The sequence below is a fragment of the Macaca mulatta genome, chromosome 10 (assembly GCF_049350105.2).
Source record: "Macaca mulatta isolate MMU2019108-1 chromosome 10, T2T-MMU8v2.0, whole genome shotgun sequence".
NCBI lineage: Eukaryota > Metazoa > Chordata > Mammalia > Primates > Cercopithecidae > Macaca > Macaca mulatta.
The window spans coordinates 68,995,157-69,022,398 of record NC_133415.1 but is presented as its reverse complement, the minus strand read 5'-3'; the positions used below and the strand labels follow the sequence as shown (position 1 = coordinate 69,022,398).

General features: G+C 40.1%; 1 protein-coding gene and 1 non-coding gene across 5 annotated transcripts in view; one reads left to right on the top strand and one right to left on the bottom strand.

Moving 5' to 3' along the window:
* Positions 1-27,242, top strand: part of MACROD2 (mono-ADP ribosylhydrolase 2) — a 2,066,868-nt gene that overhangs the window by 1,009,705 nt on the left and 1,029,921 nt on the right. The gene's annotated exons all lie outside the window — the stretch shown is intronic.
* Positions 26,583-26,689, bottom strand: LOC114670737 (U6 spliceosomal RNA). The gene has a single exon (XR_003720426.2). It is a non-coding gene; the product is annotated as a U6 spliceosomal RNA (small nuclear RNA).

Here is a 27,242-nt window from a genome sequence, read left to right as displayed (position 1 = left end):
TGATCTAAACTTTCAGTTGAAGAAGCTAGAAAAAATTACAGCAAAAGTAAAATAAACGTAATAAAGAAAAGATAAAAATTTATGCACTGGAAAACAAAAACATAATAGAGAAATTCAATACTGCTGATCTTTAGATTCAGTGCAATAAAGATTGTAACAACTGTGTGTGTGTGTGTGTGTGTGTCTGTGTGTGTTTGTCTGTGTGAGATACCAGCAATTTTAAAAGTAATATGGAAACGCAGGGGCCATGAATTGTAAAGACAGCTTGAAGATGAACACATTTGATAACTTGTAGTACTAAATATCAACATCTATTTTAAGTAGGGGGTCACAAGGGCCAGTGTGCTCTGCACATGGCTACTAGCGTTGGTTGCGTGGCTTTTCACATCACGGAATGGGAACTTCTGGAGGTCAGCCAACTCTGTAATTAACCAATACTCAGAACCACAGAAGCCTACCTCCAGGAATCTGTTACATCTGAGACCAGGAGGAAGCTGTGAACATTAATGTTGAAAAAGTAAGGCCCACTGAAGAGTCTTCTAGAGAGAGAAGGCAGAGCAAGATGACTGAATAGAACCCTCCAGCAATCATCTTCCTCCTCTACCCTTGCAGGAACACAAAACTGAACAAATATCAACCCCAGAAAGCACCTTCATGAGAACTGAAAATTAGGTGAGTGATTACAGTACTTGGTTTTAACATCATATCAAGGGAAGAGGCACTGAAGAGGGTAGGAAAGACAGTGCCAACACCACCCCTTCCTCATCCCCAGCAGGAGTGGGCCACTTGACGCGGAGAGAGAATTTGTACTTGGGAAAAACAGAGTGCAGTGATTATAAGACTTTACATTGCAACTCAGTGCTGCCCTGTCACAGCAGAAAGCAACACAGGGAAGAATTCAGCCAGTGCGCATGCAAGGAGCATTTAGATCAGCCCTGGCCAAAGGGGAATCGTCCAGCCCAGCAGGTGGGTTTGGGTTAGCTCCACCACCACTGGCTAAAGTGCTCCATTGTAGTCCTTGTGGCCTAGACTGCCTTTCAAATAAATTTGAAATAAATTTGCCTTTCAAATGAATTTGAAAGCTGAGGCAGCCGGAGTAGTGCTTGTGTCACTCCGTCCTCCAACCTCAGGCAGTGCAGCTCACAGCACTGGGAAAGACTCCTTTCCCTTGTGGAAAGGAGAAAGAAAAGGAGTGGGGAGAATAAAGAGGACTTTGTTTTCCAACATGGATACCAGCTCAGCCACAGTAGAATAAAGAAACAGGCAGAGTCCTCAGGCCCCCATTCTGGGCCCTCGCTCCCAGATATCACTTCTAGATCTACCCTGAGCTGGAAGGGAACCTGCGCCCTTGAAGGGGAAGTACCTAGTCTTGGAAGGGTTTATTACCTGTTGACCAAAGAGCCCTTGGGCCTTGAATAAACATCAGTGGTAACCAGGTAGTACTCTCCACGGGCCTTGGGTGAGAACCAGTTCTGTGCCGGCTTCAGATGTGACTCATTGCATTCCCAGTCATGGTGGCCAAGAGAGAGACTCCTTCTGTTTAAGGAAAGGAGAGGGAAGATTAAAAAGGACTTTGTCTTGTAACTTGGGTACCAGCTCAGCCACGGTAAAATAAAGCATGATGTAGATTCCTAAAGTTTCCAACTTCATGCCCTTGCTTCTAGACAGCATTTCTAGACCCACTTGGGTCAGAAGGCAACTTGCCACCCTGAAGGGAAAGGCAGAAGCCTGGGTGGATTCACCACTTGCTGACTAAGGAGCCCTTCGGCTTTGAATCAGCAGTAGCCAGGCAATAGTCACCATGGGCCCTGGGCAAGTCTCACTACTGTGCTGGCTTCAGGTCTCACCCAGCATAGTCCCAGTGGTGGCAGCTACAGGGGTGTTTGTGTCATCCTCCATCCCAATTCCAGGCAATTCAGCATGGAGAGAAAGACTCCATTATTTGGGAGAGAGTAAGGGGAGAGACTGCTGTTAATCTAGGGAATTCTTCTGGCTGTTACCCAAGACTACCAGGATGGTACCTTTATGAGTCGGCAAAAATCATAGTGTCACTGGGCTTGGGATGCCTCCTAATGCAGTTACAGCTGTGGTGACCAAAGATTAGATCACAACATTCATTTCCCTTTGAATGCTTGGAAAGCCTGCTCAAAAGGGTCAGGTACAAATAAGCCCAAACTGCAGAGGTTACAATAAATACCTAACTATTCAATATTCAGTGCTCAGGCATTGCCAAACAGACATAAGCACCATGGTCATCCAGGAAAACATGACCTCACCATATGAACTAAATAAGGCACCAGTGACCAATGCTGGAGTGACAGCGATATGTGACCTTTCAGACGGAGAATTCAAAATAGCTGTTTTGAAGAAGCTCAGTGAAATTCAAGATAGCCCGGAGAAGGAATTCAGAATCATATCAGATAAATTTAACAATGAAATGGACATAATTTTTGAAAATCAAGTAGAAATTCTGGAGTGGAAAAATTCAACCAATATACCAAAGAATGCACCAGAGTCTCTCAACAGCAGAACTGATCAAGCAGAAGAAAGAATTAGTGAGCTTGAAGACAGGATATTGGAAAATACACAGTCACAGGAGACATGAAGCACACCTATAGGATCGAGAAAATAGTTTCAAATGGGAAAATCTAAGAGTTATTGGCCTTAAAGAGAAGGTAGAGAGTGAGATTGGGATAGAAAGTTTATTTAAAGGGATAATAACAGAACTTTCCACACCTAGAGAAAGATATCAACATGCAAGTACAAGAAGGTTATAGAACACCAAGCAGATTTAACCCAAAGAAGACTACATCAAGGCATTTAAAAGTCAAACTCCCAAAGGTCAAGAATAAAGGGTTCTAAAAGCAACAGGAGAAAAGAAACAAATAACACAACAGAGCTCCAATATGTCTGGCAGCAGACTTCTCAATGGAAGCCTTACAGGCCATGAGAGAGTGGCATGGCATATTTAAAGTGCTGAAGGCAAAAAACTTTTTTTTTTTTTTTTCAGACGGAGTCTGGCTCTGTCGCCCAGGCTGGAGTGCAGTGGTGCAATCTCGGCTCACTGCAAGCTCCGCCTCCCGGGTTCCCGCCATTCTCCTGCCTCAGCCTCCTGTGTAGCTGGGACTACAGGCGCCCGCCAACCACGACTGGCTAATTTTTTGTATTTTTAGTGGAGACGGGGTTTCACCGTGTTAACCAGAATGGTCTCGATCTCCTGACCTCGTGATCTGCCGGTCTGGGCCTCCCAAAGTGCTGGGATTACAGGCATAAGGCACCGCACCCGGCCTGGCAAAAAACTTTTATCTTAGAATAGTAAGTATTTCCAGTGAAAATATCCTTCAAACATGAAGGAGAAATAAAGACTTTCCCAAACAAACAAAAGCTGAGGGATTTCATCAACAGCAGACCTGTCCTATAAGAAATGCTAATGGAACTCTTCAGTCTGAGAGAAAAGGACATTAATAAGTAACAGGAAATCATCTGAAGGCACAAAACTCATTAGGAGTAGTAAGTACACAGACAAATGCAGAACAGTATAACACTGTGATGGTGTGTAAACTACTCTTATCTGTCAGGCCTCTGAGCCCAAACTAAGCCATCATATCCCCTGTGATCTGCAAGTATACATCCAGATTGCCTGAAGCAACTGAAGATCCACAGAAGAAGTGAAAGTAGCCTTAACTAATGACGGTCCATCATTGTAATTTGTTTCTGCCCCACCCTAACTGATCAATGTACTTTGTAATCTTCCACACCCTTAAGAAGGTTCTCTGTAATTCTCCCCACCCTTAAGAATGTACTTTGTGAGATCCACCCCCTGCCTGCAAAACATTGCTCCTAACTCCACCGCCTATCTTAAAACCTATAAGAACTAATGATAATCCACCACCCTTTGCTGACTCTCTTTTCGGACTCAGCCCGCCTGCACCCAGGTGAAATAAAACAGCCCTGTTGCTCACACAAAGCCTGTTTGGTGGTCTCTTCACACGGACACGTGAGACAATATCTTCAGTAGGAAGACTCAAAGCTGAACCTATCAAAAGTAATAACCAGACAACTTTTCAAGACACAGACAGTATAATATATGAACATATAGGCCAGGTGCACTCATACCTGTAATCCCAGCACTTTGGGAGGCTGAGGTAGGAGGATGGCTTCAGCCTAGCAGTTTGAGACTAGCCAGACTCTGTGTCTACAAAAAAATAAAGAAATTAGCCAGGCATGGTGGCCCATGCCTGTGGTCCCACCTACTCAGGAGGCTGAGGTGAGAGGATCGCTTGAGCCCAGGAAATTGAGGGAGCAGTGAGCCACTGCTCTCCAACCTGGGTGAGAGACCAAGACTCTATCTCAAAAAAAGAAAAAAGAAAAGATATAGTGGCCGGGCGCGGTGGCTCAAGCCTGTAATCCCAGCACTTTGGGAGGCCGAGGCGGGCGGATCACAAGGTCAGGAGATCGAGACCACAGTGAAACCCTGTCTCTACTAAAAATACAAAAAAATTAGCCGGGCGCGGTGGCGGGCGCCTGTAGTCCCAGCTACTCAGGAGGCTGAGGCAGGAGAATGGCGTGAACCCAGGAGGCAGAGCTTGCAGTGAGCCAAGATCGCGCCACTGCACTCCAGTCTGGGCAACAGCGTGAGACTCCGTCTCAAAAAAAAAAAAAAAAAAAAAAAAGAAAAGATATAAATAGAAACAACAAAAAGTTAAAAAGCAGGAGAATGAAGTTAAAATATAGAGTTTTTATTAGTTTTCTTTTTGCCTTTTTGTTTTTGCAATCCATGTTGTCATCAATCTAAAATAATGGGTTATTTGCAAGTCTCATGGTAACCTCAGATTAAATGTTAAAACACAAAATTGCAATGCAAAGGCATGAACAAAATTTTGTATGCAATATGGGTAGGTTTCAAAAGTATAATCTTGAATGATGAAAAGTTGCAGAATAATGCATTCAGTATGATACAGTTTAAAGATATAAAAGCAATATTGTGTATTGTTCACGGCTATATATCTGTACAAACTTTAAACAATTGGCTGAAGGGATGCATACTAAATTCATCACTGCAGTTACTCTTGGAAAGTGGAATTTGACTGGGAAGCAAGAGGACTTAATTTTATCTGTAATGGCTTCTTTCAAATGAAAAAATAAAAGGCTTAAAGCCTTGAAGGACAAATATCAACTGAATTCATGATGATGATTGGGATAGAAGAATACTTTTCTACATTAGAAATTTTTTTATTTTTCTCAGAAAGCAAAACAAAACCCAAACAAACAAAAAATCATCTATTATGAATGATTGGGACTGGGTATAAATGGTGTTTGGAATTCTGGTGATGTTCTATAACTTCATCAAGAGGTAGAAACATGGAAATATTCATTTTGTGAAAGTTCATCCAGCCATACAAGTTAAGATTGGTCCACTTTGTTGTACGTGTATTATACTTTGGTGGAAATTTCTGGAGCAAATATGGCAAAATAAGAAAATTTGGCATAGTTTGGCATAAAACTTGACACACACAGATTATGCTTTTCTATAAGCTTGTGATATTTTACTAACTTGAAAAGAGATAGTTCATTAATAAAAATATTTTGATTTATGCTGTATTTTGATTGCAAGCTATGTACTGCAAAACAATCTCATTCCTTGCTTCTTCTGTACCATACCATGATTTTCACTTCATCAGACCTTAGCAAAAGCTGTTGGGGAATGAGAAGACATGAATGGTTTGGTACTTGCTGTTGATTATGAAATCCTCTGCACCTATAATCTCAAGAATAATGGTGGGGTTCTAGACAGAGAAGGTTAGAATGAAAGCAGGTAGGAAGTCTCAACAGTAATAGAAAATGACTGTTTGGGAAGTGCAAGGACCCAGAACCCTGCTAGTACTGCAGCTGTCAGTGAGTAAATGTTCATTTCATAAGCTACCAGATCACCTCTCAAAGTGCTTTTGTCCAAGGGCAGTCCACTCAACACTCAATTACTCAGGGACTGAGTATACAGGCCTTCAATTTTCTCCTTTCTTTTGTGAACCACTATCCAAGGGATAAAAGGATAGTAGCACAGCACTCTGCTCTGTCATGATTATTGTTTACCTCTGGCTAAGAGGCGTCATCTCTCCAGCTTTCCTCTAAAACTTCAGGGTCAAATGGTCAAATTCCATGATGAAACTCCAGGTGTTTAACTGTTGAATTTAAAATGTACTTATAATGTATCATTATTATTATTATTTTGTCATTGGTTTGCAAGTACACTGCAATATGCTTTGTCTATTTTCAGTTTGACTAAATTTGAAAACGAAAGTTTAAAAATCTAAACTGTGGGCTTTCTAGAGGCGTTTATTTTTTGAGGAGTGATGATGAGGTCTAAAACATGTTACCTTATTTTTTCTTTTTTTAAAAAATGTTTATTTCCATAGGTGTTTTGGGAACAGGTGCTATTTGGTTACAAGAGTAAGTTCTTTAGTGGTGATTGGTGAGATTTTGGTACACCCATCACCCAAGCAGTATACACTCAACACAATTTGTAGTCTTTTATCCCTCACCCCATCCCACCCTTTCCCCCAAGTCCCCACTGTCCATTGTATTATTCTTATGCTTTTGCATCCTCATAGCTTAGCATGCGTGCACACAGACACACACACACATATATACACACACCACAGTTCCTTTATCCACTCGTTGATTGATTGGCATTTGGGCTGGTTCCGTATTTTTGCAGTTGTGAACTGTGCTGCTATAAACATGCATGCACAACTGTCTTTTTCATATAATGACTTCTTTTCCTCTGGGTAAATACCCAGTAGTGGGATTGCTGGATCAAATGGTAGATCTACTTTTAGTCCTTTAAGGAATCTCTGTACTGTTTGCCACAGTGGTTGTTCTAGTTTACATTCCCACCAGCAGTGTAGACATGTTCCCTTTTCACCATATCCATGCCAACATCTAGTGTTTTTTGATTTTTTTGTTTATGGCCATTCTTGCATAAGTAAAGTGGTATCACATTGTGGCTGTGATTTGCATTTCCCTTTTAATTAGTGATGTTGAGCATTCTTCATATCTTTGTTAGCCATTTGTATCTTCTTTTGAGAATTGTCTATTCATGTCCTTAGCTCACTTTTTGATGGGATTGTTTGTTTTTTTCCTGTAGAACATGTTCCTTTATTGATTGGTTTTCACTTTCTTATGATCAATGACCATATCATTATCAACAAGAATTTACTTAATACTTGGTGCCTACTCAGCCTGATATTAAACACAGGATGGGGAAAAAGCTAGTTTTAATGTAGGTGCAGACTCAAATACCTACAGGGACCAGTGAGGTTACCTAAATGAGCAAAGTGGTCAGGGTGTAAGAAAAACAGGCAAGAAACCGCCATGATAAATGGAACTGTATTTGCCTCTGTGCCCTGAAGACAAATGGGAGTAGTGTTAAACTGGAAGCTTCTGAATCACACAGGCTCCACTCCACTTCCAGCTGATTGTAGCCATACAGGAATTTGGGCCCACTGTTGTCAAATCTTGATTTTTCAAGAGAAACATGGAATATGTCTCCTTTAAAAAATATGAAATTTTTCCGTTTCGGAACCAATCCAATTAGAAAGTGACATACACTGTACAGACACACACTGTATGATGTGTGTTTGTTACTTTCTAATTGGATTAATTTTGTTACTTTCTAATTTGATTGGTTTTGCTAACAGTAATTTTCTATTACTGTTGAGACTTCTTACTTGCTATCGATCTAAACTTCTCTGTCCAGAACCCCACCATTATTATTGAGATCATAGGTACACAGGATTTCATAATCAACAGCATTTACCAGACCATTCATGTCTTCTGTATGGGCCAAAAAAATGCTTCTAAGGGCTGTTTTTGGCATGGTCCTGTGAACCTCAGCTTTCCAATGTAGTCAGGGGAAATAAGATACACAATTTATGTAAAAAGGGTATGAAACAACAGTAAGTGCTACATGCATTCATCTTTTTATTCATTCAAACAATAGCATTTATTAAGAGCCTTCTAGCTTACTTGCCCTGTGTGAGTTCCTAGGGTTACAAAAATGAACAAAATTATTTTGTATTGTCAAGCGGCCTGGTCTGGGAAAAGAAACATATCATTAGATTTGTTATTAAACAGATCATAAGAATCTAATAATAGTAAAGACAATTAGTATGGTAGAATTTCAAAGTATGGAGACTTTGGAAACTGTCTTTGCATAAATTATATCATTGAGAAAAACTATATCCCACAGTAAGCTGAGCTAACCCACTCCCTATCTTGCCTTTCCCTTAGTTATTCCTGGGCCTTTGGGCGAAGCTAATTTTGGAAGACATTTGGGCTATAGTTTAAATGAAAATAGGCCTTGCCCCCAAACTCAAACACTTTTATAAAGCTAATGGAAGGCCACAGGCTGGAGAGAGGAGGGAAGCCTGGGTCCTGCTAAGGCATAGACATAAATGATTGTCAGCCACTATTCCAGAGGTTATAAAACATGCAACTTCCCCAATTACTCCTGTAATAACATCACTATTGTAGAACCTAAGATTGGCCTTTTGAGATATCTTTTCAGGTTTTTTTGCATGTCTGACACCCATGGCTCCACCTGGACCTGCCGATCCCACCCCTGTGGCCCCACCCAGAAGGTATTCAGCCTGTACGTGGACAGCTTTGACCTCCTGTGATTTCATCTCCACCCCAACCAATCAGCAGCAAGCACCATTACCTGGCCAACACCACCCATTACCTGGCCAACACCACTTCCCTCAAACTGCCTTTAAAAAAGGCCTAACCTAGGAACTTTGGACAAGAATGGTTTGAGTACTAACTCTCCCTCCCACGTGGTGTGGCTTTCCTCTTGTCTATTAAACTCTGTCAACTACCATGCTAAAGTCTTTCTTTATGCAGCGGGCAGCTACACTTTGCTGACATTTTTCTTAAGATCATGGGAAATAATTAGCTTTTCTTTAAATTGTATAAATATATCCCGTCTATCTGGTCTACACTTTAACCAGGTCAACAGAAGCAGAAACAAGTCATAAAAGTACCTTACAGTCAACTTCCAAAGGAAGTATTGTCATAGAAGTGTGAGATTTCCTAGGAGCTCTTATTATTAACCAATAGTTTTAACACCCTTTTACAGCATATCTTCAATTATACTAAGTACACAGGGCTATTTATTTTAAATGGGTGTACTACCAGATAACTATTTATTTATCAATACACATACAAACACATACATTAATTTACATAGTATTTTATCTCTTTTGCCACTAAAGACATTCTTACTTCAGCCACAAGTTAAATAACAACAACGGCCACTTTTTTTTTTTTTTTTTCCACTTACAAACTGTGGTTCAGATGGAAAGAAGGCACTTAAATGAATAAGCTGTTTTTAATTCTAGAACTCTTTGGTTGAGATAAAAATGGAAACTACGTGCTCTGGAAAAGCTGAGTAAATTCAAACTGTTTACTGTTAAATGCAACTTATTTATCAATTTAGGCAGTAAAGGTCTGAACACTCAAATTCTGTGAATGTCCTTATAAGCATTCACTTTGATGTGTAAAACTTTGTAGACTTGAAGGAGGGATTGTTTGACTTCCATATACTTCCAAATATTCCCTTCAGGCAGTTGCCTACAAAGTTAGAATATTGTGGCGAGTAAGGAGGAAATTAAGGATTGCTCTCTGAAAGTTATTTTGTCTTTCTAGGTGGAACAACAATGTATTCATTAGTGATAACAATCTAGATACGAATGATGTAATGAAGTATCGGTTGAACTAATGAGATGGGAAGCCACAAAGACCTATTGACTGTTTTGCTAAATAAAATCACCACTTTCAAACATAAAAACAATTGTTGAAAAAGCTTCTGTCAAAAATAAACTCTTCAGTATTTTATGACAAGTATTATTGACAGAATAGAAGAAACTGAAATTTCCTATCACTGTGGTTGGCTTTAAAGAATACAACTTTTAACACATCTTTCATCACTGTAATAATATGGTAATGATTAAATTCCCCTTAAAAAGCCCAAGGCATCTGTTTGTTTCGTGGAAACTTCCAAGTGTGTTCTGTACAGACTTGTTCAAGTGGGAGTTCATAAATGCAAGAGCAGTAAACTTCAGCTTATCTAACATGGCCAAGGAATGGTATGTTCTACTTGATCAAATATTCTTGTTGTTGGAGAGCTGTTTCACATAGCACATATTTTAATTTTCAAAGAGTAACCTTTGGTTAGCATTAAAGCAGCACTCACATAGCCTCTAGTTTGCTTTGATGCAGTAATAAAAGCTCATCTCCTTTATGCCCCACAATGCAGTTCTTCTATCTTCAGGTGCTTTCCAGGCTTTGGCCAGAATTTACCCATGGACCCCTCCTGTTATGGTTCTCAAACTGCGAATTCTGAGATTCACTGAGAGTCATCCAAGCTCTCAGTGAATCTCAGAATATATGCTCTGCCTCAAACCAGCCTACCAAGCCTTTATTACTTATGTGTGACTGGCTGGCCCCTTGTGGAATCAGTTTGAGCTTCAGTCTTTTAGTTGATAATTGTGTAAACATACTAACTATCCTTGAATCATGTTTGATTGAAAGAGCTGATGTTGCCTCTTAAGATTTAATTAAAATAAATGATTTGGAATCATATAATGATATAAACTTTTGTAATACAGAAACCTTATATATCGTCTCTAGCCTAAATTCTTTATTATAAACACAGTAGTTGTATTCTTGAGTGCCTTTTGTATTCTGGGCACTATACTAGTTGCTTTACAGAAGTTATCTCCAGGACTCATTAAAAAGACACAAAGAATGTGTTATATGTATGTACGGTGGAATATTATGCAGCCTTAAGAAGAGGGAAATCCTGGAGGATATTATGCTAAGTGAAATAAGCCAGACAAAGAAAGATAAATACATGACTTCACTTTAATGTGGAATCTAAAAAAGCTGAATTCATACAAACAGACAATAGAAAGGTGGTTATGGGGTTGGGGTGGGGGAGTGGGGAGATGTTGGTCAAAGGGTACAAACTTGTAATTATAAAATGAGTGAGTCCTGGAGATCTAATGTATAGCATGGTGACTGTAGTTAGTAAATTATATACTTAAAATTTGCTAAGCAAAGTCCCACCACAAAAAAAAGGTAACTATCTAAGGTGATGCATATGCTAGTTAGCTTTATTGCGGTAATCATTTCACCATGTATATGCATATCAAAATATCATGCTGTATACCTTGCATATATATAATTTTTATTTATCAGTATAAATAAATAATACAAACTGAAAAAAATACAAATAAGCAAAGCAAAACAAAACTGTAAGATAATTTTAACTGTAAAGATAAATTTAACTGTAAGATAAATTTAATAGAAGCTTTGGAAATTACTACTCTATGAGAGCATCAGCAGAGGAGCAGGTCTTCCATTCTTCCCGTGCAATGTCTGCCGCTGGGTCACTGCACACTGCTCTCGGGCTGGCTGCCTACTCTTCAGGAAGTCTGGGTACTTCACTCCCACCAATTGAGAAGTGTGCTTATTAAGATCCAGTTTGCTCTCAAACCTGTTTGTGTCAATTGACATTGAATAATTTCAACATAATGTGAACAAAAAGAGCATTTTTTAAAAAATGAAAATAAAGTCTAAGGCTTTGCAAAATTTTGATAAAAGCCAATTGCTTTAAAAAAAATACTGTCAAAGTAGGTTTGGTGAGACCCCTGTAGAGGACTGGGGGAAACCATAAAAACCCAGGAGAGGCCGGGCACGGTGGCTCACGCCTGTAATCCCAGCACTTTAGGAGGCTGAGGCAGGTGGATCACGAGGTCAGGAGATCTAGACCATCCTGGCTAACGTGGTGAAACCCCGTCTCTACTAAAAATACAAAAAATTATCTGGGTGTGGTGGCCAGTGCCTGTAGTCCCACCTACTGGGGAGGCTGAGGCAGGAGAATGGTGTGAACCCCGGAGGCAGAGCTTGCAGTGAGCTGAGATTCCACCACTGCACTTCAGCCTGGGCGACAGAGCAAGACTCTGTCTCAAAAACAAACAAAAAACAAACAAACAAAAACAAGCCCAGGAGAATTCTCACATTGTCTTGTAGACTCTCTTGTTCAATTTTAGAGATAATGGAAATTGTAATAATGCATCATGAATGAGGTTAGTATGAGAATGAGAGCTTGGAACTCTAACTGGTGGACTATGTCACTCAGGGTTCAGGTGCAGGAAACAGAAACCACTTTAGGTATTTTAAGTTAAAGGGATTGAATATAGGCAATTAGGTCCTGAGGATATAGGATTTTAAAAAAGGGCAGGAGGCTGAGGCTCTTTTCTGGCCTGCCAGGAATGACTCCCAGAACAGTACTCTGGAATTGGGCCACCAGGGTTGCTGCCACCTCCTTGTGATCATGACAGTGGAGAATCAGCGGGCCTCTACCTCCAATGCCACCTGTGCCTTTTAATGCTCTCAGCGACATTGCTTCAGGAAACCCCAATAACTCCAGGGCCAGGCTTGCCCATCCAAAACAGCCAAGAGTTTCTGTCCTCCATTCATCTTCTTTATGCAGACCAGGAGAAACCTGATTTGCATTCTGAATCCTAACTCCAAAGAAATCTGGGATCTGGAGGGTTTTGCTGTTCATCCTCTGTAGTACAAGAAAGCGCAGTAGAAGAGGTGTGGGATTGAGGCTGAGTATCAAACTCCCTATCAAATCCCCCTAGAAAAGAACTGACTTTCTTTGTATGAAAATAAATTGGTGAATTAATGTGCTAATAATTCTTTATTAAAATAAAACATTTGATATGTAGCCTATTTTATTGCCCAATTATAAGATTATTTAAAATCTTATAGAATTATTAAGATGGCCAGGCTTAGTGGGTCACACCTGTAATCCCAGCACTTTAGGAGGCCAAGGCAGGAGGATTGCTTGAACCCAGGAGTTTGAGACCTGCTTGGGCAACATAGGGAGACTCTGTCTTATGGCTGCTATCTCCAAATAAGGTCACACTCTGAGGAACTGAAGGTTAGGACTTCCACATACCTTGTATTTTTTTATTATTATTTTTGTAACATAGAGTGTTGCAGATAAGGCATTTCAGCAGGTATTTTTTGCATGCAGGCTGTGTACAACACTTTGTGTGGGATGTTTATCGGGCAGAAGAAGGAAGAGGAAAGCAAAGATGACCTAATCATGGTGTAGGTTCTTGAGAAACTTAAAGCCTACTGAGAAAGATGGATGCACACGCAGATAACCGTAATACTAGGTAGAAATAATTTAAGTATGAAAGGCTCTTTGGTGCTGAGAAGGACTGTTTCCTCCTTACATAAGAGGGAGAATCAACATAAACCACAGACAGGTAGCTTACGTAGTAAAATGCATGTACTTAAAGTGGATGGTATGACATGACTGGAGCCAGTTTATTTGTTCATTTATTGTTTAAAATAAACTATGTTTATTATCACCTTATTAAAGAAGTACCTATTACTTTGCATCGTGGTTGGATGGAATTTTTTTTCCTTTTCTTTTTCCTTTTCTGTGGGGTTAGTGGAGGAGGAGTTGGGAAGCTTGAGTAAAAGCCTTATTCTGCCAGAAAATGTAGCAGTTACATGTAATTGGCTGTCTGTACTCAGAGAAACGGGAGAACCTGTGGGGTTCAGCATGGTGGGCTTTGATTAAACAATGATCACATATGAGGCAGTTGGATCCTGCTGCAAATGCTGGTTGCACAGCTTCAGACAAAAGGAGGTTCTTTGTCACAGGAAAAAACCGGCAATTATACCCCATTTCTGCATCCTGGTCTATTTATGATGGGCGTCCACCCAGGTCACTGGGGACAGCCTAGGTCACACTGATTTTGGGTCTCCAAACACTCCACGGAGACTAGTTTTAAAATATGCCCCTTAAGTTGATCCCTCCCCAAAGAAACCTAAAACATATAGGATTCTTGGCAAACTCTGTCATCATGACATTATATAAGATTTATAAAGCCCTCCTGAAGATTGCTGTGGGATTACGGAAGCTCCTTGGGTGCCTTCCAGCCCCTCTCATCAACTTTTCACACTATGGAGGAGATAAGGGAAGGAAACTCATCATCACCCCAGGTGTGTGTCTTCTCACACTTGCTCTTCTGGACTCAGAGGACAGAGGTCTGAGTATAAGAATTATTCATTATTACCCAAAATTTCTATAAAGAGCACGTTTTGTTTATCTAAGCAAAACTATAGCATGAGACCAAATATCGTTGTTGGGTTTTTGTTGTAATTACGCTACATGTTTCCCCCTGATTTTTAGAAATTTAGCTTTTGAAATAGAAGATAAACTAAAGAAAACTCCTTCCCACTTAATTTTTTTCCATATATTTTTTCAGCCTTTGAAACACAGAGGTCTCTCCCCACCTCCCAATTTTTTTTTATTTTTTACACTGAATACATTGTTTCAGCTTAGTTATGGATTGTTTTCTGAAATTTATCTCCTGACTTCCAACTAAATTTCAACATAGAAGCAAGTGCTTTTATTCTTTCTTCTTTCCCAGATATATAAAGTATCTAGTTCTTGTGTTATTGGCAAGATTATGTTTCCTTTGTTTTCTTAACCTCGACTTCATAAAAACAGCTCACTTCATGCTTTTACTCCAAGATTGGAGAGTTCAAACATTTATAAATCCAAAAACAACATGTTGCCCTACAGAAATTCACCACTTGAATCTGAGCAGTGTTGAGGGGTATGCCATCATGATAGGCAGCAATGGCAAAAGCAAAGGTAAAAAGAAGAAAAATAGTTTTTTGAAATGTGCACTTTGAATTATTTGTCAGACTAAATAAATAGCATTACCCTATCTTCCCTATCTTTTTTTATTTTATTTTTTTATTTTTTTATTTTTTTATTTTTTTTTTTTTGAGACGGAGTCTCGCTGTGTCGCCCAGGCTGGAGCGCAGTGGCCGGATCTCAGCTCACTGCAAGCTCCGCCTCCCGGGTTTTTACGCCATTCTCCTGCCTCAGCCTCCCGAGTAGCCGGGACTACAGGCGCCCGCCACCTCGCCCGGCTAGTTTTTTGTATTTGAAACCCTATCTTCCCTATCTTATGCAGAACCACATTTTAGAAAATCAGCACCAGCCAAAAGTGTAATGCACCATGCAACCATTTAGGTAGTTACACATTATTTGAAGATATTCCTTAAAATGCCTGCTAAGCCACTTTTATCTCTTCTGCTATAGCAGAGGCACAGAACAGTAGAAAGCAACTAAATAGCTTCATGTTATTCTTTACTTGAAAAATGAATTACAGTCCCAAGATCATTATAGCCATGGTATTCGCTCCTAAAACAAATGTAGAGTTCAGGTCATTTAATTTTATGGTTATAGATAAATGCAGCCACATGAGAACAAATAACTTAAACAGTGATTAGCATTAAGTCTACTTGTGTCAACACAAGATTTGAGGACAGAATGAATCTTCTATTTATTTTCTGGATGTTTCTTAAAACCATGTTTGTTCCTATTAATCCATGAAATATCCATTAGTTCATATACCCGCCATTTTTTATATTTGTAGCTTAGCAACACAAAGACAACAAAAATGTAGTAATAATAATAAACCAGCAAGTAAATTAACTTAGTGTTGTTTGCTTTGTTTTGTTTTGAAATGAGCATCAGTGAATCTAGTACTATATCTGCCAATGCCTTGCTCGTATCAGGAGCTCTTAGAACAAGTTCACACCTAACAGCACTATGAGTTGGAAATGCCTATTTTAGATGTGTTTCTCCCATGTTTTTCCTCCAAAATCACTCAATGAACCTGGCTTTACTTATCTTATTTTGGAGTGACATCCTCAAAGCATGCTGAGGACTGCAGCTACCAAATATAAAGCTGGAAAGGAGTGATGCTGCCTGATGCTAGTGACAAGTGGTTCCTTGTGTGGCAGACAGATCCAAGATGGATTCATGTTCAAGCCAAGCCCTTTCCCCTCCACTCTCTCATGAGGGGTGACAGAGAAGTATGTGTGGCTTGTCCATAGACCTCCTGACCCTTCTGCCACCTTTGAGTTGACACCGCTTTCTGATCTGAGACAGTTTGTCATTTAGGGTCAGTAGTTTTGCCATTCAGTGAAGTCGTGCAATGAATTTCCTCTGTGGTGGGAGGAAAAGCAGGCAAGAGAGAGGGAAAGGGACAGGGATTGAGGTGGGATAGGGAGGAGAGAGAGAGAGAGAGAGAGAGAGAGAGAATCTCTTTTACTAAATGTCATCTTTGCCTTTTTAATTGGTATTTTTAGATCATAATAACTTTCCTATGTTAATATCTAAACCCTGTCCTTACTATCCATTCAGTGTGTATTATATGCTCGTACCTGTGAGGCTCAGTGATGGGAAATGACATAGTACTCTTTGTTCCCCCAAGTTCTTTTTGCCATTTTTCCTGGCCATGGTCTCATCAAAGCATTTGGAAAATGTGTAGCTGTGGTCTTCCAGGAGGGGACAGATGTTGTATTAATCAAGTCGGTACCTGGTGTCTCCACTCTTCCATGACTTAACCCTTCCCCTCTCTCTCCATCCAGCCATGTGATTTGTGTTGAATTAACTGTCCTTGCTGCAGGATGAGGCCCTAATGTGTTTAAGATAATCAAGATTTCCTAACCCTTGGGTCATGGTGTTTGGCTCAGGGTTGGTCATGTGTTTTTAGCAAGGGAGTCTCAGGGCTTTTTGCGGCCTTTCCAACTCTAGCCTCTACCTCTTGTTATAAATCAAGATGCATTGAGCACTGTGTGCTCTTGGCACTCATGTTATGACCAGAGGACAACAGCATCAGGCAGATACAGCAGAAGTCAGAGAGGGGAGATGCAAACAAATAGGGTGTTTTGGTAGTTCCCTGTAGCCCATGCTACCGCTGGATGTTTCAGTTATATGTGATAGTAGATTCCTTTCATTAAAGGCTGTTTGATGGGTTTTTCTTATTTGTCACCCAGATAAACCCGAAAGAGTCACAAAAACCTGAATGAATTTCAAAATACTTTGTCATTAATTCTTAATTGGGTGGTGGGAGCTAAACAAGGAAAACACCAATTATGGCAAACCATCGTGAACAGTGAAAGTTTGACACTAACAATAATGCATAAGACCTGAAAGGTAAGACCACTGAAGTTTTGCATCAGATGAGCCAGGTTTCTCCCTTTCTCTGAACTGAAGAAAAATAGTCTACATCATGGCTGTTTGTTTTAACATAAAAAGTGTGAGGAAATGAACATCCAGCCCTAAGCTACAGTAAACAGCTCATTCAAGCAAATTACCTAGAACAAAAGAAACACCTCTGACATAATGTGGGGGTCCAAATGCGAAAATAATAGGACACTCAGCAAAGTCCCAGTACCCCTGTAACAAGAGCCCGGTAGTTCTAATAGCATTTGGAGCCGATGGGAAGGAGTACTTTTAAAATGTGATACAGTTGGTGCTGACGTCTCTTTACCCTTGATTTTTCTTCTCCCTCCTGAATAGGAAAGCAGAGCTAGCTCTGTCATATTGAGCCAGTTGGTAATAGGCTCTGCCAGGCGTGGAAGAGATAAAAGCCGCCACCTGCCTCACCCACGCTCCCCCTACCCCATTTCCCGGTCTCCAGTTGTCTGCACAGCTGCCGACAGCCGGTCATTGTTTTACCCCAGAGCTGCCTGGGAGCTCAGCCGTCCCAGTCTCAGAAGCACAATTGCAGTTTGAATGCAGCTCCTGGGTGGGTTTCCTGTGCACCTTGGCCATGACCCCTTGGAGGGCTATATGCCTGCAAGTTGAGCAGAGTCTGGTCAGACACGGCTTAAGCGCCTGCCATGTGCCAGGGCCTATGAACAGGAGAACACAAACCAGCGTTACAGAGAGGGAAAAGGGTTTGAGCAAAAACAAGAGAAGAAAAAGTATGTATGACAACATTTGGGGGGCATCTATTAGTTTTTTGGGTGTCCGGGCTCCACTCATCTTACTTGCTGAGTAGAACCCCTCTTCTCCTCGAGTATTTCTCCCAGGCCTGGCCAGTGAGAGCATTGCATTCCCTCCTGGCAACTGTGATTGGGTCAGAGATGGCAAACGACTTAGCTCAATGAAGCCCCTGAGCCTCATTGCACAGACCTAGCTTTGAGAAATGAGGGAGATTCTCTTCTTTCTTTCTACTTGAGAGGAGAATTTATAAAGAGGAGTAGTCGGAAGTAAGCCTGAAAGAGCATTTTGTGGCCAATATATTCCTGCTTGCTGGGCATGGTAGACATTGTGATAAGCAACTCAGAACCACCCCCGACTTTGGAATAAAGGACTTGTTCCCCAGCGGCTGAGAGTGAGACTGGTAGACAGTCCTCAACTGTCAGGCCCCTTTGAGGATTGCCTCAACTGAAGACAGCCATCGTGTGCAAGGCCATGCCACCTTTTTGGCGTAATCCACATCCGATGACTGAGCAAAGTAGGGGTATAGAGACTTGACCTTTTTGCTGCAATTCAGGACAACTCTGGAAGGTCAACCCATCTTCAGCATTCCTTCCAGGGCCAACTGAAACTTCCCTTGAGGTTGCATTGCAGCTCCCTCTGCCCAATCCTGCTTCTGTCCTTTCCCTTCTATGGCAGTGGATCCCAAGAGGCCTCCCTAATAAAGCTCCTGCAGGGTAACCTGCCTTCCAGGGAGCCCAACCTACAACACCAAGAAAAATTGCTTGTATTTTTTCCTAGCGGTGGAGTTTAGTGACTGAAGTGAAGCATGATCACTCTGAGCAGAAGGATGGCAATAAACTGAAGCATGACTTAAGAAGATGATGCAAATCATCACATTCTTCCTGCCTGTAGCTCAGGATCCAAACATCAATGAAAGTCATGGCCATGCACCTCTCCTTTTAGGCCATATGGCATTCAGTGTGCAGTTGACTATTCAACAAATTGACCACTTGTTTTGGTTTTATGCAGGCACAGTCTGAAAGTCATAGTTCTGCTGTGAACATCAAATACCTTTTAATGATGCTTGACATGAAAACCACCATATAGTCTTATATTTCCCCCTGGTTGTCTGATGTGCAGCATCTTTTAAAGAAAGTTTATGGCAGTTACCTTTATAATGGCATAACTCTTACTAAGTTTAAAATTAAAATGTTATCACAAGTGGCGTTTCCCATCCCATTTCAAATGTAGAGCACGGCGAGAATTCTCAGGAAATTAAAATATTGCCTTTAAAGCCCTGCTTTTATGGTGATGTGAAGGAAATTGCAGCACACTAGCATTTATCCAACTATCAAGATTTTTTATAGCCTAAAATATTTGCCAACTTCTTCCCCATGTGAAATCTATTATACGCAATGATTAAAAACAAACATCATGTGCACTATATGTTGGAGATGCTTTTAATAACTTGGAGTCAGAGTAAATGATCACCAGGGCTCAGAGTTAACACAGGTTGAAAGGATACCCTTAAAGTCATGACAGTGGCCTTGTATTAAGCTTGTGGTTTACATGCTTTTCTCCGTACTGACTCGCTAAAATACACAGGCGTTCCTCCAGTGAATTGTGTGTGAGTGTATATGTGCATTGCATATTCACACATTCCATATTGCTTCTGAAACATAATTGTATGTAAATGATTGTAAAAAGCAGAAATCTAAGCTACCTCAGTACTGTTATATAATCCGTAACAGATTTGCCAGCCCAAAAGCCTAATTCTATCGTAAGATCTAAATTCATACATTTTATAGAATATATGATATTGATGTGGTCCATAAACATTTTTTGATGAGATTCCACCTTATACAAACCCAGTTTTTGTTGTACTCTTTTGTAATAATTTTGTATAATGTTAGTCTCTTCAAAAGCAAGACCAGCACCTATTCGTTTTTAAGTCCCACTACATAGCACCGTATGACATGTTGCGGTGCTACTTGAATCTTTTTAGAATGGATCAGGATTTCAGGATGTCCCAAAAATCTTAGAAGCTGTAATAATCTCAACAGTATAAACACTAATACTTGTAACATTATTATATAATTGTTTAATAATGCAAACTTCTTTTACAGTAATTTAGTTTTTGAACTTTTAATATTTTTTTATTTTAGATTTTTTTTGTTTTATTTAACATTTGGCATCTTCAGAGGAACTGCAACCAAACTTTAAATTACAGATTTATTATTCAAGAGTCACAGAATTCTATGACTATACAAGAAACTTACTAATTGAACTTTCAAATCATAGTTTCATAAGTTTTTACATAACCTTTATACATCTAAAGTTATTAATGCTTAAAACTGTACTGTGACTTTTGAGCACTCTAAAAGTCTGGTTGTTAATTTTTTTTCTACATTTTTAATTTCCTATCTATATGTTTCTTTTTTTTTTTTTTGATAGTGCCCGCAGCACACAATTTTCCCAGTAATCACAAGCATGCAAAATATAATTTCCTTGCCAGTTCATGTTCCATACACTCTAATTGTGAAAACCACTGTATTTAGTGACAACTTTAATCTTCAGTAGTTGGAAGAAGGCAACATGGGTTAAGATTACGAAAGAGGACATAATTACTGAGTTCTAGGTATCTTCATGTTTTTAAAACAAAGGTTCTGGAACTGATGTTCATGAAACAGGTCAGCCCCTCACTGAACCAGTTCTGTTGTGTTGATACATTTCTTGTTAGAAGTATGGCAGGAAGCAAAGCAAAATGCTTATAGAAAAACATGTGCTTTAGCAGCAAGATGGTTATTTGAGTATATAGTTTTCCTCTTGGGTGTCCTTGAATAGGCCTATGTTGAGTTGAAGGGAGCCAAGATCATAAACCAGACATAAAGAGCTCTAAGCACAGGTTTAAAACACGGAAGCTTCTTGGAACCATGTTCTATTTGGCAGAAACAAACCCTGACTCAGCCTTTTCATTTTTGCACGTTAAGTACACTGAATTCTCTGCCTCATCCAAGGTGTGGATCTTTCTTGAAAAACCTCTGGTTGAAGTCTTTTTCTTTATGTCTGCAAGAATTAAAGGTCACAGGCTCTTGTTTCTAGACAAGGACAGTTCACTTTCTGGGTGTTAATGAAAATCCTTCTCTCTTGAATACTTCCTGAGAATACTTAGAGTATTATAACAGTCATGAAAAGAAATGATGAAAATACAATCACATGTTATGGGTGGAGGGCAGCAGGGTGTGGTGTGTAACTTCTCTGTCTAGATGACCCTTCAAAGTCCCTTCTTTCTTTCTGTAACTGTCCTGGGCTTCAGACTGCTGACTGTCCTCTCCTGTTCTGAGCTGCTACAGTCAATCCTGATATGGTTTGGATGTTTGTCCTCTCCAAATCTCATGTAGAAATGTGATCACAGTGTGATAAGTGGGGCCCAGTGGGAGGTATTTGGGACACTGGGACAGATCCCTCTAGATGGCTTGGTACCCTCCCCACAGTAATGAGTGAGTTCTTGCTCTATTCCTTCACACAAGAGTTGGTTGTTTAAAAGAGCCTGGCACTTACCGCCCCTCGCTCTCTTGCTTCCTCTCTTGTCATGTGTATTAGTTTGTTTTCATGCTGCTGATAAAGACATACCCCAAACTGGGAACAAAGAAAGGTTTAATTGGACTTACAGTTCCACATGGCTGGGGAGGCCTCAGAATCATGTTGGGAGGCAAAAGGCACTTCTTACATGGTGGTGGCAAGGGAAAACGAGGAAGAAGCAAAAGCAGAAACCCCTCATAAACCTATCAGATCTTGTGAGACTTATTCACTATCACAAGAATAGCATGGGAAAGACCAGCCCCCATGATTCAATTATCTCCTCCTGGGTCCCTCCCACAACACGTGGGAATTTTGGGAGATACAATTCAAGTTGAGATTCTGGTGGGGTCACAGCCAAACCATATCATGTTGCCCCTGGCCCCTCCAAATCTCATGTCCTCACATTTCAAAACCAATCATGCCTTCCTAGCAGTCCTCCAAAGTCTTAGCTCATTTCAGCAGTAACCCAAAAGTCCACAGTCCAAATTCTCATCTGAGACAAGGTAAGTCCTTTCTGCCTATGGGCCTGTAAAATCAGAAGCAATGTAGTTACTTCTTAGATTCAGTGGGGGTACAGGTATTGGATAAATACAGTCATTCCAAATGGAAGAAATCGGCCAAAACAAAGGGGTTAAAGGGCCCCAGGCAAGTCTGAAATCCAGCGGGGCTGTCAAATCTTAAAACTCCAAAATGATCTCCTTTGACTCCATATCTCACATCCAGGTAATGCTGATGCAAGAGGTGGATTCCCAAAGCCTCGGGCAGCTCCGCCCCTGTGGCTTTGCAGGGTACAGCCTTCTTCGTGGCTGCTTTCACGGGCTGGCATTGAGTGTCTGTGGCTTTTCCAGGCACACAGTGCAAGCTGTCAGTGGATCTGCCATTCTGGAGTCTGGAGGACGGTGGCCCTCTTCCCACAGCTCCACTAGGTGGTACTTCAGTAGAGACTCTGTGTGGGGGCTCCAACCCCATATTTCCCTTCTGCACTGCCATAGCAGAGATTCTCCATGAGGGCACCACACCTGCAGCAAACTTATTCCTGGGCATCCAGGCATTTCCATACATCTTCTGAAATCTGGGAGGAGGTGTCCCAAACCTCAATTCTTGACTTCTGTGCACCTGCAGGCTCAACACCATGTGGAAGCTGCCAAAGCTTGGGGCTTACACCCTCTGAAGCCACAGCCCAAGCTTTATGTTGGCCTCTTTCAGCCATGGCTGGAGCAGCTGGGACACAGGGCACCAAGTCCCTAAGTTGCACACAGCATGGGGACCGTGGACCCAGTGCATGAAACCACTTTTTCCTCCTGAACCTCTGGGCCTGTGATGGGAGGGGCTGCTGGGAAGTTCTCTGACATGGCCTGGAGACATTTTCCTAGTGGTTCTGAGAAATAATATTAGGCTTCTTACTACGTATGCATATATCCACAACCGCCTTGAATTTCTCCCCAGAAAATGGCTTTTCCTTTTCTATCACATAGTCAGGCTGCAACTTTTCCCAAACTTTTGTGCTCTACTTCCCTTATAAAACTGAATGCCTTTTATAGCACTCAAGTTACCTTTTGAATGCTTTGCTGCTTAGAAATTTCTCCTGCCAGATACCCTAAATTATCTCTCAGAGTTCCACAAATCTTTAGGGTAGGGGCAAAATGCCACCAGACTCTTTGCTAAAACATAACAAGAGTCACCTTTGATCTAGGTCCCAATAAGTTCCTCATCTCCATCTGAGATTACCTCTGCCTGAATTTTATTATCCATATTGCTCTCAGCATTTTGGGCAAAGTCATTCAATGAGTCTCTAGGAAGTTCCAAACTTTCCCATATTTTCCTGTCTTCTTCTGAGCCCTCCAAACTGTTCCAACCTCTGCCTGCTATCCAGTTCCAAACTTGCTTCCACATCTTTGAGTATCTTTTCAACTCCACTGTACTGGTACCAATTTACTAGATTAGTCAGGGTTCTCTTAGAGGGACAGAATTAATAGGATATATATCATATATATGTGTGTATATATGATATATAGGGATATATCATATATATATAGAGAGAGAGCTCTAAGCACAGGTTTAGAATATATATATTCTATTCTTGTGATAGTTTGCTAAGAATGATGGTTTCCAGCTGCATCCATGTCCCTACAAAGGACACAAACTCATCCTTTTTTATGGCTGCATAGTATTCCATGGTGTATATGTGCCACATTTTCTTAATCCAGTCTGTCACTGATGGACATTTGGGTTGATTCCAAGTCTTTGCTATTGTGAATAGTGCCGCAATAAACAAACGTGTGCATGTGTCTTTATAGCAGCATGATTTATAATCCTTTGGGTATATACCCAGTAATGGGATGGCTGGGTCATATGGTACATCTAGTTCTAGATCCTTGAGGAATCGCCATACTGTTTTCCGCATGTTCTCACTCATAGGTGGGAACTGAACAATGAGATCACTTGGACTCGGGAAGGGGAACATCACACACCGGGGCCTATCATGGGGAGGGGGGAGGGGGGAGGGATTGCATTGGGAGTTACACCTGATGTAAATGACGAGTTGATGGGTGCTGACAAGTTGATGGGTGCAGCACAGCAACATGGCACAAGTATACATATGTAACAAACCTGCACGTTATGCACATGTACCCTAGAACTTAAAGTATAATAGTAATAAAAAAAAAAGAAAAAAGAATATATATATTCTAAAGGGCTAGACCCATCTCTCCTTTTCACGTTTTTCTGCCTGCTTTATATTCGCTGGAAGCTGATTAGATGGTGCCCACCAGATTAAGGGTGGATCTGCCTTCCCCAGCCCACTGACTCAAATGTTCATCTCTTTTGGCAACACCCACACAGACACACCCAGGATTAATACTTTGTATTCCTCAATTCAATCAAGTTGACGCTCAGTAGTAACCGTCATACCATGTGACATGCCTGTTCCTCCTTTGCTTTCTACCATGAGTAAAAGCTTCCCAAGGCCTCCCTTGAAGCTGAGCAGATGCTGGTGTCATGCTTGTACAGCCTGCAGAATTATTGCCTAAATTTACCTGTTTTCTTTATAAATTACCCAGTCTCAAGTATTCTTTATAGTAACACAGAACAGTCGAATATAGATGCCTTGCTGGGTTTGCTCTCCTTTAAGCCAGGAGGTGTAATGGGACTATTATTCTAGTTTTCCCTTCTGCCTTTGAACAGACACACACACACACACACACACACACACACACCCCACACACAGAGTTTTCTTGGAAATAAGAAAGGAAGAAAACATTTAATTCTCATTAGGACCTAAAACTTTACAACTACACAAAGTTATGAGCTTCTATTGTATAAGAACGTTGTATCATTCAGTCATTGAAATAACCCCTTTTATAAGTCAAAAACAAGCCAAAACAAAATTTAAAACCCCGAAATGCAAATAGGATGAGCAGTTGTTTGTAGTCCAGAAGCTGGTGGGTGGCAGGTTTGTCTAACTGCAAAGCTTTTTTCCACTACACCCCTGCTGGCCCATATGAGAAGCGGAGAGATTATGACAAACAACAATAAATAGAGATGTCTATATTTACCAAAGTCTGGAAAAGCTGGTACCACTTATGGCCTCCTTTTCTAGACTCTTGACTTAACAGACAGCTTTCCTTCTTTAATGCCCAAGGGTGGAGTTCTTTAAACCTTTTCATTACTTCATAGTCCAGATCATACTAACTGTGCCTTCTAGAACATAATGATACAGTTAGATGAGGGCATATTACGAATAAAAGAAAAAATGAAGGGGAGAAGAAGAAAAACAAAGTTAGAGACCATTTGACTATTCTTGAATAGGATTGACAAACACTTTCTGTAAAGGGCCAAGAATAAGTATTTTAGTTTTTGTTCACCAAGAGGTAAAATTGAGGATATTGTGTAGGTACTGATATTAGCAAGAGAGAAAACAAATTTTTACAAACATTTTATTGATGAAATTAAACATAATAATAATTGAATATAATACTTAAAATATTAACTAGTAAATAAGAAAGAAAATTTATTCTAGTAATGAAAAGGATGAAATCATTTTTGGGTGGGTAACATTTTGCTTAATTGTTGTTCAAAATTAGTTTTCCTGTCATCAAACTGATCATAAGTGCGTATTTATAAAAAGCATTCTTAGCATCTGGGTTATACTGAAAGAGATGGGAGGCTAGATTTGACCTGCAGGCTATAGTTTGCCTACTTCTGCTGCAAAATCTCATGTGGATATTTGCATCTCATGGAATCTAGGAGAAGCCACTACTGTGTTCTCTTGATTTCCCAAGTCCTCACCTGAAAGGTCATCTTAAGGAAGGACTTATCAACATTTTTTCCTGGGATACTTCTATCTATACTTTAAGGATTATGGATAAATGGCTTGAGACACTAGGAGAGAGGAGTTAGAATCTGTCTCAGTGAAATTTCCATAAGATCTATGTGAAAAAAATTACGTGAGTTTTGAAAATTACTCTATGTTGTGATCATATTTGTTTCCTGAAGCCTCTGTCTCAAATAAAACCAAAGTCAAAAGAAGATTCACCATATTGCCAAGTAAAGGAAGCTAATTTGAAAAAGCTACATATTGTCTGATAACAACTGCAGTCATAATCCACTTAATAATAGAGAGAGGTCCTGAGAAATGCGTTGTTAGGCAATTTTATCATCATGTGAGCATCACAGAGCGATTTCTGCAAACCTAGATGGTATAGCCTACTACACACCTAGGCTATATTGGTATAGTCTATTGTTCCTAGGTGACAAACTTGTACATGTTACTGTACTTAGTAGTATATGCAAATACAACACAATGCTAAGGATTTATGTATCTAAACATGTGTAAACTTAGAAAATATCCAGTAAAAATACAGTATTATAATCTTATAAGACCACCATTGTCATATATGTAGTCTGATGTTGACGGAAGTGGTGTAATATGGCGCATGACTCTATATGACACTCTGGAAAAGGAAAAACTATAGGAGACTGTCTATATACACATATATATGTATACACATATAGTCTTCTATATATACACATATGTATATATGTATTTACATATACATAGGAGACTATATACATATATGTATATGTGTGTGTGTGTGTATGTATATATATATGTACTTTTTTCATGGAATGCTTCACAAGTTTCCATGTCATCCCTATGCAGGGGCCATGCTAATATTCTCTGTATCATTCCAATTTTAGTATATGTGTTGCCAAAGCAAGCACTACAGACAATAAAAATATCAGAAGTTGCCAGGCATTGGGCAGGGAAAGAGATGGCTGGGTGGAACACATGGCATTTTTAGGGTGGTGAAATATTATGTATGATACTGTAATGGTGAATACGTCTCATTATGCTTTTGGCAAAACTCATAGAGCTATGTAACATGAAGAGTGAACCCTAATGTAAACTATTGACTTTAGTTAATAATAGTGTATCAATACTGGTTCAGTAACAAATGTACCACACCAGTGCAAGATGTTAATAATAGAGGAAAGTGAGAAAGAGGGGAGAGGAGTGTATGGGAACTCTCTGTACTTTCTGCTCAATTTTTCTGTAAGCCAAAAATCACTCAAAAAAATCTTATCAATTAAGAAAATAAATACATATATTTATGTGCCCATACATCTGCTACTGTGCATGCAAACAAGCAAAGGTAGCAGGAATAACTGTTGCATTATGTGATCCTTTCCAATATTTTTTGTGTCTATTTTATTTATTAGTAAAGAATTACTTCAGATATGGTGAGTGAGTGCAATTATGAAGCTATTATTATTT